The 18,455-nt window shown below is 39.3% G+C and overlaps 2 protein-coding genes across 2 annotated transcripts in view; one reads left to right on the top strand and one right to left on the bottom strand.

Annotated features, from left to right (window-relative positions):
- LOC145457410 (cilia- and flagella-associated protein 144-like) overlaps positions 1 to 18,455 on the bottom strand; it is a 203,074-nt gene that overhangs the window by 51,673 nt on the left and 132,946 nt on the right. The window lies entirely within an intron of this gene.
- Positions 1 to 18,455, top strand: part of LOC145457428 (uncharacterized) — a 502,676-nt gene that overhangs the window by 384,139 nt on the left and 100,082 nt on the right. The window lies entirely within an intron of this gene.

Below are 18,455 nucleotides of genomic sequence, written 5' to 3'. Positions count from 1 at the left end.
TTTGTGGTCAATATATTTATGATGCAATAATGGAGGATCATTCAAACGTACATTCAGTGAATGCCCGGTTACTCTAGGCCCTAGGGTTACCATATTTCTGTGATACAAATTCCGGACACCCTTTAGCGCCCACTAGCGGATTTAAAAAATGAGTTATGACGTCACACTAGCAAAGCTTTGCTGGTAGACCAGAGGTGGTCACTTTTCGGTTCAGGAGTATGTGGCTGTGTGTTGTGTAACGGGACCGAAAGCACATGTTTTCAGTCCTTTCCCGCCCAAATCAACAATGATTTTGAGCCCACCATAGGGTAATCGATGCAACTTCTGGGGGGGGGGGGGGGGTGGTGGCTTGCTATATGAATCTGGTTTCTATATGCATCATGTCGTTAAATATTTTGAATGGATTCTTTCAATAATATTGGTTGTTCGCTTGTTCCATATATTACTATAGATAGTTACTATACTCTCCGCCCACATGAGTTAGCGGTAGAACTGGTGGAGGATGATGATGAAAATACAGGGAGCGTTATTGTACATCGTTAAGTCCGATAAGATCTTTTATCAGTCTTATTCCGGTGCGCACCACGGAGCTTTATAAACACCCCACATCCAGTGGTCTCCAACATTTCATGGTCGCAACTAGGGATGGTGTGAACCTATGAAAGGTTCACGTTCGTGTGAACGCGAACCTTTTTGAAAGGTTCTGTGTGAACGCGAACGTGAACCTCATGACGTCACATGACGTCATATTGCTAATTCAAACCCTACATTTTAGTGAGGTGATAGCCTATATTAATGTACACGATACCTAGTGACTTCCCGGCCCACATAATGCCACAATGCTGAAGTACATATTGACGTTTTGAACGTCGCCAAATGTATCAACTGGGGAAATCAAATGATATGACAATCCCATAGAGTCAATATCTGCCGTCGCTTTGCCAACAGTTTCGACGGAGAATTGCAAGAGAATATGAGATTACGCCTTAACGGTCTAAGGCCAGACCGGACAACGTATTCGGCGTCTGAGTATTGCTACGTTGATATTGAGCGAAGTGTTAAATGGGGTTCCATATTTGTAACCGATATTACCTAATTAACAAGTTACATACAGCAGTAGCCAACACCTTAATCGCACGGATTTAGTTTTTATGATACAATATACATTTAATCAAGATTGGCCCCCTACGTCTGATGGATTTTTTACATCAGACAACCACATCAACTTTATTGATTGATTGGTTAAGTAAGCATCATTCGCTGACTGTCCTACATGCAGTGTATTTCGCTCTTGATGTTGTGTGATTGCGGGTCAAGCTCACAGCAGAAAGTCACTAAATATTCGAGCAAACTTGTGTAACAATGCAAGTAAATGTTTTGTGATTTTCAAGGTGCATGCTCGTTTAGTGTTGATTTTTATGCTGCCAGCGTCATGCATATAAGGGCCCGTAGTTGAAATGCAATAGCGTTTAACCAAAGATCTTATAATGAAGTGGAAATTGTAATATATGACTAATGAAGTGGAAATTGTGATATATGACAAAGGTTCACAGTGCAGAACCTACCAAGGTTCGTTTGTGAACGTGAACCTCTAAATTTCCGAGGTTCACACACAGAACGCGAACGTGAACCTCACGTTCACACCATCCCTAGTCGCAACTCCATCTCCAATTTGAAAATGTTCCGTGGCGACCGTGGCCCAGATCAAAATTTGACGAGCTGATTACCAAAAGAAGTCAGCACCTTTGTCCGGACTTACTCACAGGCTATATTGGAAGCTGATTACGTTAAACATATTCGCGAACCCCAGAATAAAGGCAAACGACCCCCACGTTTGGAACCACTATCTTTGAATAAAGCATTAAAACGGCCTTAACGATCTCTAGGAATATACCGTTCTCCTATAATTGCGACCACAATTAGGCTTATTCCAGTAAATGAAGGTTGTTTCTATTCATATTTTATTGCAGTTTTTGCGAGGGTGTGGTAGTCTTCATACTAAAATCAACAAATGAGATGGTAAATCGCGCGCAGCACGAAGAAAAATATCATGCATTAGCATAAATATTTCCCAAAATAATGTTTTTATGTTGATTTACGAAAAAATTATGAGCCTATGTCGTCAAATCTTCAAAATTCCGGACATTTGGCATATTTTAGAAATTCCTCCCGGACGCTAGTTTGAACAGTGAAATTCCGGACATGTCCGGGAAATTCCGGACCTATGGCAACCCTAGGTTACTCTCACAAGTAACACAGGCGTATCGCGAACAATACGATCATACACAAAATACAGTGATTTGATTGCTACCGTTTACTTGATGAGTTGAAATTGACTCGTAAATTTTGCTTCGAGTCACGATTCAATCAAGTGCCGAGTCAAGTCAAGTCAAGTCATTTTTGTAAAGTGACTCGAGTCAAGTCAAGTCATACGAAAAAGTCAAGTCATGACTCGAGTCATCCCAACACTGGCACAGATAATAGTAAACACTACGGACTCACATTTACTAGTTACTGTAACGCAATTCGTAGGTCGCAACTGCACCAGGGCAATCTATTAATATGAGTGCAATATTTGTTGAATTTCTGTCAAAACCTTGGACAAAATGACCGTCGCTGATTGGCCAAAACCTTGATGACTCATATTAATCACGGGCACTGATTGACCTAATTTACGAACTAGGGTTTTGGAAACATATCACGTAACAATTTGAAAACAGACCGTGTAATGCGTAATGTGACAATGGCGACAAAAAAGATTTGGTAAGTTCTTGTGACATTAATTGTTACGGCATATTTACTACATTGATTTATTTTGAATCTGTATTACTTATGCGATATACGTATTACGTAGTCTGCGTAATCGCGGCGTATTAATGAACAGGGTTGAAAGTAAACGAATTTTGGGTTCAATTTATACACGCAGCCACATTAAAGTGTAGGTTTCACGTTTTAATTCCAAGGAACTTTTAGTGGGCGGCATTTGGCCCGCGGGCCGCACTTTGCCAAGGTCTGATCTGGACCAAAATAATTTTACGCGTCCTCTGGAGCTTAGCTACCCTCTGCTATCTACCGATCTTGTCACGAGAGTAGTATATAGGATCGGTCAACCGGTGCCTGGGGCTCTTATGGGCGGGGTGGCGATTCGCCTGGAAACCCGGGGTGGCGATTCGCCTTTTTAGACCCCCTCTGGGCCGCGATTCGCCATGTATTCTTATGGGCGGGGTGGCGATTCGCCTTTTTTGCTATAGGCCGCGGTCGTGATTCGCCGTGAAAACCCGGGGTGGTGACTCGCCTTTTTTGCTATAGGCGGTGGCGGCGATTCGCCTATCGTGTATTCTTACGGGTTCTGTGGTGATTCGCCATGTGTTCTTATGGGTGCGGTCGTGATTCGCCGTGAAAACTCGTGGTCGTGACTCGCCTTTTTTGCTATGGGCTGCGGCGGTGATGCGCCATGTATTATTACGCGATATGTGGTGACTCGCCATGTGTTCTTATGGGTGCGGTCGTGATGCGCACTTTCAACCATCTCTCGCGTGGTGTTGAATAGTCACCAACAATAACCGCACCAACGGAAACGTGGCTTGCAAGAGGATTAAGCAGTGCGTGCGACCTATATTCCGAATGACCTGCGCGCTGAATTGTTTCACAGCCAACCGCGGTGGTCGTGACTCGCCTTTTTTACTATAGGTGGTGACGGTGATTCGCCTGTCGTGTATTCTTACGGGATCTGTGGTGACTCGCCATGTGTTCTTATGGGCGCGGTCGCATGCGGCTATTGCGTCTTATGGCGGGGGTGGTGAGCGGCTATTGATGCTAACACGAAACCCGGGGTGGCGAGCGGCACTTATTTCTTATGGCGGCGGGTCTTATTTCTTATGGGTGCGGTCGTGATTCGTACTTTCGGTATAGACTGCGGGCGGTATGTCGTACTTTCAGCAAAAAAGGTGTGAAATAGTTTACCAAGTCTAGGAATCACTTGCAAGGTAATATTTTGGTATTTAGTTTACCACAGAGCTGGCGTAGACGGCGATTCGAATATCAACAATAACAACGCTCACGAATTAACACTTCAAATAGCTGTGAAATAGTTTGCAAAACCCCGCGATCGCTGACAAGATAATGTCTCGGTCATAACCATCTTTCACGACTTGGTGTCATAACCATACCGATCGCTCACGCGGTGAAATTTTAGTAATCAGTTTGTCACAGAACTTGATATCGCTGGTAAGATTTAACAAGTAACGAATAACAGACCGCGGTAACTTGATTAGCGACAAATTGTCACTTATTTCCGCTCTAACCCTAATCCTTTGTGAAGTGAACGCTTATTCAAAAGGGTGTGATATAATTTTAAAATCCAACGACCACTCACCGGATAATACTTCAGACATGGCAATTCCTCATACCCGCCCACAAGGTAATATTTCGGTAATTAGTTTGTCACAGAACCGTCGCAGGTGGTGATTGGAAAACCGACAATTTGTCACTCGCCCGCGATCGCTATATGTTTCACGCCTCCAGAATAGTGGCTGACTTTAGTAGCGTGATAAGATCCATGAAAATATTCAATCAATGTGTTAGTTTATCAACTTGAAATGAAACTCACTACACAAATGAAGTCGATTCGTATTTGAATGTTTTAAATCGGTACAACTCTAATCCTTTGACAAATCCCTTAACGCGTTTTTGTTGAATCGAACGTAACCCGAATATTACTGACGCCGACTTTCAGCCGCATCGAATTATTCGCACATTCCGCGCCACTGTTTTCACACTTATAGAATCAATACCAACTATAACTCTACAAGAATCAAGAATCACAACTATGTGCATTACACAGTTATTGTCTTTATTAACTTGAAATCAAACACTTAACAAAAACACGCAACTAATCATTTGGCAACTCTAGCATTACCAAAAAATTCCAGTATTGTTGATTGAAAATCCTTGAGTCATTATTATCAAAAATGTTATAGTACCGCATCGGAATCCATTCGCGGGATGTACTAAAGGTAAATCCAGATAATCCAAAATGAAATATTTGGACTTTGACAAACATGACTACCAACTTTGATCCAGTCACATTTCAAGATCATACTTTGAAACAATCCTTGAAACTTACAACTCTATTCACGACTGAGTTTTCCGTTTATCAAATAGAGTTTCAGTAAATACTATCGCGATATTTTAATGTGTTACTACACACAATAGAATCAATCAATGAAATAGCACCTGTTGTAAATATTTCTAACTTGACAACCACTTGTGCATACCGCGATCGACTTGCGACGCGATGAGTTAAATCGGAATATTTCAGTCTATTTGTCGAAACCTTGAACAAACTATCAGGTTATTTTTTGTTGTAATCGAGTGAACGGAAATAGTATTACGTCTCAACATTTTAACATCTTCCCATAAACAAAAGAGTAAAATACAAAAAACCTTGTCAAGTCAATCCGTTTGTAACTTACCCAACCAAAGCAAAAAGTATCCTTATGAAAAGTAGACAAGACTACGCCAGTAATCACTACAATCCAAAATCCATAACAAGCTCGGTTGTATTCATATCCCTACGACGCGTCTTTTGTTTTTCAACTGTAAAAGTCGTTACTATTTTGCAAGACAAAGTAATTACTACTTGATATATTTTATAAACCAAAGTAAATACTACTCGGTGTGTGGTTTGAGATTAACATATTACATTTGAGTATACCGGATTTGAATGCCTGACCAACGTAGTTGAGAATACATTTCTTACAATCAAACGCCGGTTTTACATTGAAAGGTATCATACTGTAAATATAAGGATTGACACATTGATTTGATATATGAGATTTTGTAATGCTCGAACACGACTTGATTATTAAATTATTCACGATAATTAGACCCGATGTTGTGGTAAAGGTTATTAGAAAATATCACTTTTGGCATCGAGTACCAGTCGAAGTGGGTGAACAATAACACCGAAAATGATAAATGCGTTTCGTGCTACTATTGATACAAGTTCATAAATAAACGCCATCACAAAACTCAGAGCATGCAAAGGTCTTTATTGATATGAATTTCGATTTGTGTCTTATGATACCAGCAAACATTTTATAAATATTATGATTCGGTAAACCAAAGTCGTATGTCCGATTATTAATTGATTGGAAACTTGATCACGTACCTCGATCATTACAGAAGATTATAACGCCATTGTCCGACAATCTTTTACAAAAGGATCCAAACCAAGTAACCCAAAGTCGTTGCCGTCGCATAAACAATTTGTACGACGTTTGATAATTGTACCCTATACGTTGGTGTACTAGAGATATTTGTAAAACACACTCTGGTAAAGAAATCGAAAAGATATCCTACACCTAAATCTGATAAAACCATTTTGCACTTTTTGTTCGTCAGTAGTATCCATTTGAATTTTCCCATTTCCCCTCGTCAAAGTAGATGTAATCATAGTCGCTAAAGAACTTACTTGGATGTGTTTGAATTCTAGACATAGTTATGATTTACTCAACGCAAGACCCAAGAACAACCGTAGTTAACAACCGTGCACACATATCCAAAATATCGCACACTCCGCTATTCCTAAAGTACAAACACCCGATACAAAATATCACTTGTTGCGGCATCATCTTCACAATATCACCATTTTGTTTGTGTCAATTAGTTACTTTGTATGTTATCCCACAACTCTTACAAAAGTACGAAGGATATTAACATCGCACTAAGTAATTAACTTTACTCGATATTCTCGCATTGCGAAACTAAAGAATGGTTGGTTAGACTCTACAAACTGTTTCGATATCACAAGACCTTTATTGTCTGAATGGGTGTTCATGTATCTTAATAATCAAATAGTTCAATACAGAACTAGTACTAACAGAAACATCAGAGTTGTTTACACAAAAGTTTGTATGTGTACAGTATGCGAATACCATGTGTAAGTCCAACACAATTGCAGTATCCATTCGAGTTTAGTCAACACAAATTTATTACAACGAGGGAACGTAAACTTTCGTGAAAGAAAAGCATACTCACTCCCAGAGGGTTATGTCAACACCATAGCAGTTCCCCAACAACAAAGTACATATGTATCTAGCCACGGTCCTTACATCTTTCACATAGATCAATCTACTTTGCTAACGAAAAGTGCTGAGTCATCACATGATCGCCCTCACAACAAAACAGCTAGTAGATATTATCATTCAAAAAATTCTCAACCCTTTACACACCAGTGACAAATCATACAACGAATATGTTTTGTGGATCGAATTGTTGTTCAGTGTCAAGTCTACCTGTTGAAAAGTGCATTAAAACAACACAGTCACAATTCAATTAAAACCACGAATCTATTTTCATTTCGTCACATACAGAAAAAAAAATTTCTTTCCCCAACACATACTTGTAACCAATCGCTTTCATTAAACACACAACTCCATAAAAGTATTTACTTTCTACAACATAGACATTCCGATGTAGTCAAGAAATATTAAAACGGACACGACACGACTGAATGTAAGGGGATAGAAGTCTATCGTATCGATTTACATGTGGTCTTCGCTACGGTTTCGAAAAACGAATCATCTATTTTGCATTGGTCGAGACCGAGCGAGCCAGTTACATGTATTCGCGGTAATGATTTTGCTTGTCATATGCGAATGATAGGTTTGCTACTCCGACAAATCAAATCAACAAACAACAACAATCTTCTGACGATCATAATAGCAATTTCATTTGCCACCCCTTCGTAATTGTACACGCACGAAAAGTATATTGTACAACTCGGCAACTACGTTTAACAAGACCAATCACACTACCGGCGTTGAACACAAGATACCTACCCAAGTAAAAATATCATTCTGGTTTGGACAACTGACGTTTACCTGTGTAAAATTATCATTTTCACTTAGAGGTCCACCGTTACCTAACTAAAATACCATTGTCCTTTGGAGATTTATCGTTTACCCAGTGTAACAAACCCCTTTTCACTTGGAAATCTATTTTTGCCCTGGATAACAAACCTTTTTCACTTGGAAATATATTTTTTCTCTTGGTAACAAACCTTTTTCACTTGGAAATATATTTTTTCTCTTGGTAACAAACCTTTTTCACTTGGAAATATATTTTTTCTCTTGGTAATAAACCCTTTTCACTTGGAAATATATTTTTTCTCTTGGTAATAAACCTTTTTCACTCGGAAATATATTTTTTCTCTGAGTAACAAACCTTTTTCACTTGGAAATATATTTTTTCTCTGAGTAACAAACCTTTTTTACTTGGTAATATATTTTTTCTCTGGTTAACAAACCTTTTTCACTTGGAAATATATTTTTTCTCTGGGTAACAAACCTTTTTCACTTGGAAATATATTTTTTCCCCGGGTAACAAACCTTTTTCCCTGAGCAACAAACCTTTTTCACTTGCAAATATATTTTTTCCTGGGTAACGAACCTTTTTCACTTTGAAATATATTTTTTTCCCTGGGTAACAAACCTTTTTCGCTTGGAAATATATTTTCCCCTGGGTTACAAACCTTTTTCACTTGGTGATCCGTCGTTTACCTGAGTAAAAATATCATTTTCCTTTGGGGATCTGGCGTTTACCCAGTGTAACAATATATTCTCTCTTGGTCATCTAGCTTTTCCTAGAGTAACAAAACCATTTTCATTTTGAAATCTGACAAACACACCTGACAATTTGATATTTTTGTATATTGTTACAACGGATAGCGACAAAATATACACAAAAAACAACTCCAATACATTTGTGTAATCGCATATTCACTTGTGCTGATGCAACCCATCAAAATCATCGGTTAACCACATACAATATCCTCTTGTACACAGAAATGCATGTTTCGGAAAATTGGACAATAGACTTCGATAGTTCTTTGAGGTCCGGGTTCGTGCTTTGGATTTTCCAGAGTCAAAATGTCTGAATAAAACACCCCCTCGACGATGTTTGGTATGTGGATAACGGTATTCGGAAAACGGTTGGATTTATGTCACCCATCGCGATAACAATTCCAGGTCAAGTTTTCCCCTCGCATGTTTACTATATTGTGTCTTTATTGGTCAATGTATGTCTCGACATTCAGTTTGAAATCGGAAACCCTGCTAAAGTATGTAACCGGATCCGAATATCAACTCTGAATCGATAAACCAATGAACAATATTCAAAGTAAACATGTTACATTCCACGAAAAAATACCATCCAGACATACGTCGCGCTTGTTTGCCCACACCAGTATACGCGTAAATGGAGGTGTGTGACATTGCATGCAATGTGTTGGTATACAAACATCGATCCACAGACAATATCATAGCCGGTAGTTTTGATGTAGATCGAATGTCATCACACCCGATAACAATACCAATAAGCCACATTGCAATGACTCTGAGTCAATCTGAAGCAGGACATACAGACACACAAACATGGAACCGTAACATGGGTTATTCGCACGACAGTGAAAGTGAACTGTACAATACATACCAATATTGTGATCACAGTCAAATATGTGAACCGTGCACAATCATATACCCAGGTTTTTGTTGGATATGTACGAAACCGATAAATCGATACATTTCTTTTCCTTTGACGTCAACAATACAATCACCATTCCAATGTATCGCTCGAATGTGAGGTTCATCTGGTGTAAAATCCATGTCAAATAACACCAAAGTGTGCTTTCCGTGTTTTATTATTTCCACCGTCGCTTCTTGTCTGTGTCGTAACACTATGGTGCGGGGACTTGAAAAACGGTGGATTGTGAAACGGATGGACATGACCAACAGAATCGACGTCAATAGACTTGTGACGATGTCGTTTCAAAATGATACCGATCTATTGTGGCGATGACCGTTTCGAAATGTTACCGGACGAACTGGACCCTTGAAATGTTACCGGACGAACTGGACCCTTGAAATGTTACCGGACGAACTGGATCCTTACGACGATGTGTTTTATGATTTCTATTGTGGTGTACGATTACAGTCTTGATTCCACAGAAACACACATTATTGGATCACAGTATCAGTCCGAGATTTGCAGAATCACTGTTCACGATATTTATCTGGAGTCGTTATGTGGGAGTAGCGACATCGATGCATCGTGACTGAAAGACTGATCGCAATCATTTCGAGCACCCATACTTCGATAGTTCACATTGGTCAAACGCTGCAGCAGAAAACTTCGGTGTCGACAACGCGACGGATATTGACCGATGTCTCCAATTGATCTGGGACGTCTGTCCGGAGATAGGGTCATAACTAATACCGCGGACTCAGAGTCATTGCAATGTGGCTTATTGGTATTGTTATCGGGTGTGATGACATTCGATCTACATCAAAACTACCGGCTATGATATTGTCTGTGGATCGATGTTTGTATACCAACACATTGCATGCAATGTCACACACCTCCATTTACGCGTATACTGGTGTGGGCAAACAAGCGCGACGTATGTCTGGATGGTATTTTTTCGTGTAATGTAACATGTTTACTTTGAATATTGTTCATTGGTTTATCGATTCAGAGTTGATATCCGGATCCGGTTACATACTTTAGCAGGGTTTCCGATTTCAAACTGAATGTCGAGACATACATTGACCAATAAAGACACAATATAGTAAACATGCGAGGGGAAAACTTGACCTGGAATTGTTATCGCGATGGGTGACATAAATCCAACCGTTTTCCGAATACCGTTATCCACATACCAAACATCGTCGAGGGGGTGTTTTATTCAGACATTTTGACTCTGGAAAATCCAAAGCATGAACCCGGACCTCACAGAACTATCGAAGTCTATTGTCCAATTTTCCGAAACATGCATTTCTGTGTACAAGAGGATATTGTATGTGGTTAACCGATGATTTTGATGGGTTGCATCAGCACAAGTGAATATGCGATTACACAAATGTATTGGAGTTGTTTTTTGTGTATATTTTGTCGCTATCCGTTGTAACAATATACAAAAATATCAAATTGTCAGGTGTGTTTGTCAGATTTCAAAATGAAAATGGTTTTGTTACTCTAGGAAAAGCTAGATGACCAAGAGAGAATGTATTGTTACACTGGGTAAACGCCAGATCCCCAAAGGAAAATGATATTTTTACTCAGGTAAACGACGGATCACCAAGTGAAAAAGGTTTGTAACCCAGGGGAAAATATATTTCCAAGCGAAAAAGGTTTGTTACCCAGGGAAAAAAATATATTTCAAAGTGAAAAAGGTTTGTTACCCAGGAAAAAATATATTTGCAAGTGAAAAAGGTTTGTTGCTCAGGGAAAAAGGTTTGTTACCCGGGGAAAAAATATATTTCCAAGTGAAAAAGGTTTGTTACCCAGAGAAAAAATATATTTCCAAGTGAAAAAGGTTTGTTAACCAGAGAAAAAATATATTACCAAGTAAAAAAGGTTTGTTACTCAGAGAAAAAATATATTTCCAAGTGAAAAAGGTTTGTTACTCAGAGAAAAAATATATTTCCGAGTGAAAAAGGTTTATTACCAAGAGAAAAAATATATTTCCAAGTGAAAAGGGTTTATTACCAAGAGAAAAAATATATTTCCAAGTGAAAAAGGTTTGTTACCAAGAGAAAAAATATATTTCCAAGTGAAAAAGGTTTGTTACCAAGAGAAAAAATATATTTCCAAGTGAAAAAGGTTTGTTATCCAGGGCAAAAATAGATTTCCAAGTGAAAAGGGGTTTGTTACACTGGGTAAACGATAAATCTCCAAAGGACAATGGTATTTTAGTTAGGTAACGGTGGACCTCTAAGTGAAAATGATAATTTTACACAGGTAAACGTCAGTTGTCCAAACCAGAATGATATTTTTACTTGGGTAGGTATCTTGTGTTCAACGCCGGTAGTGTGATTGGTCTTGTTAAACGTAGTTGCCGAGTTGTACAATATACTTTTCGTGCGTGTACAATTACGAAGGGGTGGCAAATGAAATTGCTATTATGATCGTCAGAAGATTGTTGTTGTTTGTTGATTTGATTTGTCGGAGTAGCAAACCTATCATTCGCATATGACAAGCAAAATCATTACCGCGAATACATGTAACTGGCTCGCTCGGTCTCGACCAATGCAAAATAGATGATTCGTTTTTCGAAACCGTAGCGAAGACCACATGTAAATCGATACGATAGACTTCTATCCCCTTACATTCAGTCGTGTCGTGTCCGTTTTAATATTTCTTGACTACATCGGAATGTCTATGTTGTAGAAAGTAAATACTTTTATGGAGTTGTGTGTTTAATGAAAGCGATTGGTTACAAGTATGTGTTGGGGAAAGAAATTTTTTTTTCTGTATGTGACGAAATGAAAATAGATTCGTGGTTTTAATTGAATTGTGACTGTGTTGTTTTAATGCACTTTTCAACAGGTAGACTTGACACTGAACAACAATTCGATCCACAAAACATATTCGTTGTATGATTTGTCACTGGTGTGTAAAGGGTTGAGAATTTTTTGAATGATAATATCTACTAGCTGTTTTGTTGTGAGGGCGATCATGTGATGACTCAGCACTTTTCGTTAGCAAAGTAGATTGATCTATGTGAAAGATGTAAGGACCGTGGCTAGATACATATGTACTTTGTTGTTGGGGAACTGCTATGGTGTTGACATAACCCTCTGGGAGTGAGTATGCTTTTCTTTCACGAAAGTTTACGTTCCCTCGTTGTAATAAATTTGTGTTGACTAAACTCGAATGGATACTGCAATTGTGTTGGACTTACACATGGTATTCGCATACTGTACACATACAAACTTTTGTGTAAACAACTCTGATGTTTCTGTTAGTACTAGTTCTGTATTGAACTATTTGATTATTAAGATACATGAACACCCATTCAGACAATAAAGGTCTTGTGATATCGAAACAGTTTGTAGAGTCTAACCAACCATTCTTTAGTTTCGCAATGCGAGAATATCGAGTAAAGTTAATTACTTAGTGCGATGTTAATATCCTTCGTACTTTTGTAAGAGTTGTGGGATAACATACAAAGTAACTAATTGACACAAACAAAATGGTGATATTGTGAAGATGATGCCGCAACAAGTGATATTTTGTATCGGGTGTTTGTACTTTAGGAATAGCGGAGTGTGCGATATTTTGGATATGTGTGCACGGTTGTTAACTACGGTTGTTCTTGGGTCTTGCGTTGAGTAAATCATAACTATGTCTAGAATTCAAACACATCCAAGTAAGTTCTTTAGCGACTATGATTACATCTACTTTGACGAGGGGAAATGGGAAAATTCAAATGGATACTACTGACGAACAAAAAGTGCAAAATGGTTTTATCAGATTTAGGTGTAGGATATCTTTTCGATTTCTTTACCAGAGTGTGTTTTACAAATATCTCTAGTACACCAACGTATAGGGTACAATTATCAAACGTCGTACAAATTGTTTATGCGACGGCAACGACTTTGGGTTACTTGGTTTGGATCCTTTTGTAAAAGATTGTCGGACAATGGCGTTATAATCTTCTGTAATGATCGAGGTACGTGATCAAGTTTCCAATCAATTAATAATCGGACATACGACTTTGGTTTACCGAATCATAATATTTATAAAATGTTTGCTGGTATCATAAGACACAAATCGAAATTCATATCAATAAAGACCTTTGCATGCTCTGAGTTTTGTGATGGCGTTTATTTATGAACTTGTATCAATAGTAGCACGAAACGCATTTATCATTTTCGGTGTTATTGTTCACCCACTTCGACTGGTACTCGATGCCAAAAGTGATATTTTCTAATAACCTTTACCACAACATCGGGTCTAATTATCGTGAATAATTTAATAATCAAGTCGTGTTCGAGCATTACAAAATCTCATATATCAAATCAATGTGTCAATCCTTATATTTACAGTATGATACCTTTCAATGTAAAACCGGCGTTTGATTGTAAGAAATGTATTCTCAACTACGTTGGTCAGGCATTCAAATCCGGTATACTCAAATGTAATATGTTAATCTCAAACCACACACCGAGTAGTATTTACTTTGGTTTATAAAATATATCAAGTAGTAATTACTTTGTCTTGCAAAATAGTAACGACTTTTACAGTTGAAAAACAAAAGACGCGTCGTAGGGATATGAATACAACCGAGCTTGTTATGGATTTTGGATTGTAGTGATTACTGGCGTAGTCTTGTCTACTTTTCATAAGGATACTTTTTGCTTTGGTTGGGTAAGTTACAAACGGATTGACTTGACAAGGTTTTTTGTATTTTACTCTTTTGTTTATGGGAAGATGTTAAAATGTTGAGACGTAATACTATTTCCGTTCACTCGATTACAACAAAAAATAACCTGATAGTTTGTTCAAGGTTTCGACAAATAGACTGAAATATTCCGATTTAACTCATCGCGTCGCAAGTCGATCGCGGTATGCACAAGTGGTTGTCAAGTTAGAAATATTTACAACAGGTGCTATTTCATTGATTGATTCTATTGTGTGTAGTAACACATTAAAATATCGCGATAGTATTTACTGAAACTCTATTTGATAAACGGAAAACTCAGTCGTGAATAGAGTTGTAAGTTTCAAGGATTGTTTCAAAGTATGATCTTGAAATGTGACTGGATCAAAGTTGGTAGTCATGTTTGTCAAAGTCCAAATATTTCATTTTGGATTATCTGGATTTACCTTTAGTACATCCCGCGAATGGATTCCGATGCGGTACTATAACATTTTTGATAATAATGACTCAAGGATTTTCAATCAACAATACTGGAATTTTTTGGTAATGCTAGAGTTGCCAAATGATTAGTTGCGTGTTTTTGTTAAGTGTTTGATTTCAAGTTAATAAAGACAATAACTGTGTAATGCACATAGTTGTGATTCTTGATTCTTGTAGAGTTATAGTTGGTATTGATTCTATAAGTGTGAAAACAGTGGCGCGGAATGTGCGAATAATTCGATGCGGCTGAAAGTCGGCGTCAGTAATATTCGGGTTACGTTCGATTCAACAAAAACGCGTTAAGGGATTTGTCAAAGGATTAGAGTTGTACCGATTTAAAACATTCAAATACGAATCGACTTCATTTGTGTAGTGAGTTTCATTTCAAGTTGATAAACTAACACATTGATTGAATATTTTCATGGATCTTATCACGCTACTAAAGTCAGCCACTATTCTGGAGGCGTGAAACATATAGCGATCGCGGGCGAGTGACAAATTGTCGGTTTTCCAATCACCACCTGCGACGGTTCTGTGACAAACTAATTACCGAAATATTACCTTGTGGGCGGGTATGAGGAATTGCCATGTCTGAAGTATTATCCGGTGAGTGGTCGTTGGATTTTAAAATTATATCACACCCTTTTGAATAAGCGTTCACTTCACAAAGGATTAGGGTTAGAGCGGAAATAAGTGACAATTTGTCGCTAATCAAGTTACCGCGGTCTGTTATTCGTTACTTGTTAAATCTTACCAGCGATATCAAGTTCTGTGACAAACTGATTACTAAAATTTCACCGCGTGAGCGATCGGTATGGTTATGACACCAAGTCGTGAAAGATGGTTATGACCGAGACATTATCTTGTCAGCGATCGCGGGGTTTTGCAAACTATTTCACAGCTATTTGAAGTGTTAATTCGTGAGCGTTGTTATTGTTGATATTCGAATCGCCGTCTACGCCAGCTCTGTGGTAAACTAAATACCAAAATATTACCTTGCAAGTGATTCCTAGACTTGGTAAACTATTTCACACCTTTTTTGCTGAAAGTACGACATACCGCCCGCAGTCTATACCGAAAGTACGAATCACGACCGCACCCATAAGAAATAAGACCCGCCGCCATAAGAAATAAGTGCCGCTCGCCACCCCGGGTTTCGTGTTAGCATCAATAGCCGCTCACCACCCCCGCCATAAGACGCAATAGCCGCATGCGACCGCGCCCATAAGAACACATGGCGAGTCACCACAGATCCCGTAAGAATACACGACAGGCGAATCACCGTCACCACCTATAGTAAAAAAGGCGAGTCACGACCACCGCGGTTGGCTGTGAAACAATTCAGCGCGCAGGTCATTCGGAATATAGGTCGCACGCACTGCTTAATCCTCTTGCAAGCCACGTTTCCGTTGGTGCGGTTATTGTTGGTGACTATTCAACACCACGCGAGAGATGGTTGAAAGTGCGCATCACGACCGCACCCATAAGAACACATGGCGAGTCACCACATATCGCGTAATAATACATGGCGCATCACCGCCGCAGCCCATAGCAAAAAAGGCGAGTCACGACCACGAGTTTTCACGGCGAATCACGACCGCACCCATAAGAACACATGGCGAATCACCACAGAACCCGTAAGAATACACGATAGGCGAATCGCCGCCACCGCCTATAGCAAAAAAGGCGAGTCACCACCCCGGGTTTTCACGGCGAATCACGACCGCGGCCTATAGCAAAAAAGGCGAATCGCCACCCCGCCCATAAGAATACATGGCGAATCGCGGCCCAGAGGGGGTCTAAAAAGGCGAATCGCCACCCCGGGTTTCCAGGCGAATCGCCACCCCGCCCATAAGAGCCCCAGGCACCGGTTGACCGATCCTATATACTACTCACGAGCCGTCACTGACTGCTGAATACCCTGTACTAGATATCCGATGTGACTAGAAAATCGCATTTCGTGAACCCGGGTGATACCAGCTAAAAGTAGAAGACAATCTGTTCACAGCACAGCAGTTCATGTACGATTTCAGGGATTACTTTGGAAGCTGTCACATGACGTCGGTAATTACGTAATATAACAAATGACAAACATGCTTCACAAAGTTACGGGCCAATTCGTCCCCACCAACGCAGACAGATTTCGCCAAGCTACATCTTTTGTATCCGAATAATTGCGCTTTGAAGCAACAATAGAATAGAACACGATACAAATATGGTAGTTATTCTGAAGTCACGAAGTTTATTTCGAAGTAATTCCAATTTTGAAATGGCGTATTTGCGCATGCGCGATGTCCATGAATGTTCGTGTTATTAACTTCCAGATATTACGCTTAATAGTTCCAACGAATATGAAGTAAATAATATCTGCAGACGATCAATTGAGTTCTAAAAAATCAACGTCATGAGCTAATTAAAAGGCAAAAAGGAACACTAGACGACGAACGGACTCATGGTGTTCATGCTATGCGGTCAGGGATCGGGAACCTTTTTGGCCAAAAGAGCCATATTGACCCTACATTTTCAATGGTATTTCTCTAAGAGCCACTAATGATATCGATCAACTGCCACGTCACAATACAACATTCGTGACTTCATGGTGGCAGGTAATCGGAGTTCACTACATAGGATCCGTTGTGTATTTTCAATGTAAAAAGTGATGTGATGTTATAATGCCCTGCAGTTTCCCGACATTTGAGCATGTGCCACAATGAAAAACGACACTTGAGCATGAAATCCTTTACCTTTGCTACTAGGGTTCCGTTCTGGGGCCTTTTGGAAGCCCCGTATTCTTCATTGTATCTCCGTGAGAGTTATATGACAATTTTATAAACTTGAGCAAATAATGAACACTTAAAGCAATTACCCGACAATCGTAGACAACAGTAAAAGTGCGAATCCACCTTTTCCCAAGTAACCCGTGCAGCAAGCCCGACGGTATTATACCTCAATTTTTCTATTGACAGTCACGCACGGTTCAATCAGTTCCACCAAACCTGGATGATAGCTTAAGCGACGGAAAATATTGTTAACTGATAATATTTGGTGAACTTTATTACTCAATTCTCAAACTGGTCGACGGCAATATAACGGTAAGCTATACGAAAAAATCACGGAGGTTGATGACTATGTTTGTAATTTGAATTTCTGATTGGGTGTCACTTCCGAGGGAAGTCATTTCTCGCAGATGATTAGGACGGGGATGTGGATTTGAAAACTGCATTGTCTTGCAGGCGTCGCCATGTCTGCTTTTCTCTCTGACCAATTAACCTTATCAACGCATCGTACAATCCAAGATTTTAAGGCATGCGAAGTGGGGTAGCAGCGTGACAGCAACTTTATTTTTGCAATTATAACAATTTTTGTATCGAATTCGACGGATTCGATTTGTGTAATGTAGATCCGTATAGTTAACTTTAAGGCAGGGTTGTAATGACTCGAGTCATGCTCATGACTCGACTCGAGTCCGACACGAGTCACGGTTTTCTGATGACTCGACTTGACTGGAGTCAATATGTGTATAGACTCGACTTTGACTCGAACCAAGTCATATGACTCTAGACTCATACGGCCAAGACCGACCTTTCATTGTAATTTCGAAGAATAGTAAAGTAACCACACTATTGGGATTCAATCTATTAAGCATTCAATACAGTGACCTGGACTAGAACTCGAGTCATATTACCATGACTCGGACTCGACCCTCTGCTCGCTGACAAGAAATCGGACTTGACTCAGTGGTGAATTT

This window comes from Botryllus schlosseri, chromosome 2, assembly GCF_051294905.1.
Source record: "Botryllus schlosseri isolate E-star chromosome 2, Bs_hap1, whole genome shotgun sequence".
NCBI classification, from domain to species: domain Eukaryota; kingdom Metazoa; phylum Chordata; class Ascidiacea; order Stolidobranchia; family Styelidae; genus Botryllus; species Botryllus schlosseri.
The sequence above is the reverse complement of the archived record's forward strand: the minus strand, read 5'-3'. Positions and strand labels throughout refer to the sequence as shown.